Genomic DNA, 2,156 nt, shown 5'->3' on the forward strand with positions numbered 1-2,156 from the left:
TTTGTAAGGGAAATAACTATATAAGCATTTTTAGAGAGTTATAGCCAAACAATAGCAAAAAATGCATTAAAAATGGAAAAAAAATTATGGTAAATTTTTTTTAAATCGTAGATTCTTCGTAGACGCGCGCTAATACCCAGAAGGGCTCGATATGAATCACGACTATAAGATACCCGCTTTTGGTTAAACTGCACCGCAAAATGTGGGAGTAGTTAGGAATCTAAATCGTAGGAGACAGACACACAACTTGACTTTTATATATAAACTAGCAGTATCGCCCGGCGTTGCTCGGGTTTGTAAGGGAAATAACTATAAAGCATTTTTAGAGATTTATAGCCAAAAAATAGCAAAAAAATGGAAAAAAAATGATGGTAAATTTTTTTTTAAATCGTTCACGCATCGTAGACATTTTTAGAGAGTTACTTCCCTTATATAATAGCGAAAAATGCATTAAAATGGAAAAAAATGATGGTAAATTATTTTTAAAATCGTAGACTCATCGTAGAAGGACTCGATATGAATCACAACTATAAGATATCCGGTTTTGGTTAAAATGCTCCGCAAAATGTGGCAGTAGTTAGGAATCTAAATCGTAGGAGACAGACACACAACTTGACTTTTATATATAAACTAGCAGTATCGCCCGGCGTTGCTCGGGTTTGTAAGGGAAATAACTATAAAGCATTTTTAGAGATTTATAGCCAAAAAATAGCAAAAAAATGGAAAAAAAATGATGGTAAATTTTTTTTAAATCGTTCACGCATCGTAGACATTTTTAGAGAGTTACTTCCCTTATATAATAGCGAAAAATGCATTAAAATGGAAAAAAATGATGGTAAATTATTTTTAAAATCGTAGACTCATCGTAGAAGGACTCGATATGAATCACAACTATAAGATATCCGTTTTTGGTTAAAATGCTCCGCAAAATGTGGCAGTAGTTAGGAATCTAAATCGTAGGAGACAGACACACAACTTGACTTTTATATATAAAGATATTCTCATTTTTAAAATTATCTCTGGCTAATCGTCGAGAGGACGTTGGTGTTGCCTTGGCGGAGGTTTGCGCTCTCTGAGTGCTCTTGTTTATATTTTATTTTATTTTTCTTTATTTTTTAATTTTTTTTAATGAAACAAATTGCAGGTTCAAGCTAACATCATCAATGAATATCTTTTATTATAACCAGTTACGATAGAATCCTGGTCGATGCTTAGATTTGCTGTGAATTTACATTCCCCACCCTCTCATTTTCACTGAGGTATTGTTTTAAACATTAGAAAGAGAAGGGGCGAAGATCAGAATGCAAGCTGTCACACTGCCTATTAATCCAAATGTTCTTAATGGAAATATTTTTTTTTAAAAAAGAAAAATTGTTTAATGTAATTTGCATAAGCAAGAGTTATGTCCCTTACAATGTTAAGCAGAAGAATGTTTTCAAGCTAAGTCGGCGAGTTGGCAGAATCATTAGCAAGCCGGACAAAATGATTAACAGCATTTCGTCTGACTTCACGTACCAAGTTCAAATTCCATCGAGGTCGACTTCATCTTTCATCCTTTCGGGTTCGATTAAATAAATACCAGTTTAATACTGAGGTTGTTGCTAGAGGGGATCTTTTCGGTTTGAACGGCAGTTTTTTTCTAGCGGTGTCATATGAAATTATCACCCATAATTATGACCCTAGTATCGATCTATTGCATTTCAATCTGTTTTAGGGTTAGTTAAGGTTAGGGTTAGGGTTACGGTTACGGTTACGGTTAGGGGTGGGGGAAGGGTATCTTTTTTTTTCTTCACAAATGTAGATAAACCCAATCTATTTCTTAAACGAGGGACATATTCATACGGCACAGAATGTTTTTTACCTCAATAGACGTCAGTGATTGGTTGAAATTGCAGAAATCGAAGAGAAAAACAGCAACAAATATCTTACAAACTATAGAATTTTCCCAATAAAGCCAAGAGAAAAAGACGTTTTATAAACACATTCTATCAGTATACGAAGTTTAAAATTTTTTAGTTACCTAGAAATTATGTTAAAAACTGCCATTCAAACCGAAAAGATCCCAATGTTTTGTTTGTTTTTTTCTTTTTTATATAAGTAAGTCCCAAGTAAGGCAAGATGCTATTTAGTGAAAAAGACTATGAAGAAGGAGAAAT

Source organism: Octopus sinensis, linkage group LG14 (assembly GCF_006345805.1).
Source record: "Octopus sinensis linkage group LG14, ASM634580v1, whole genome shotgun sequence".
Taxonomy (NCBI): Eukaryota; Metazoa; Mollusca; class Cephalopoda; order Octopoda; family Octopodidae; genus Octopus; species Octopus sinensis.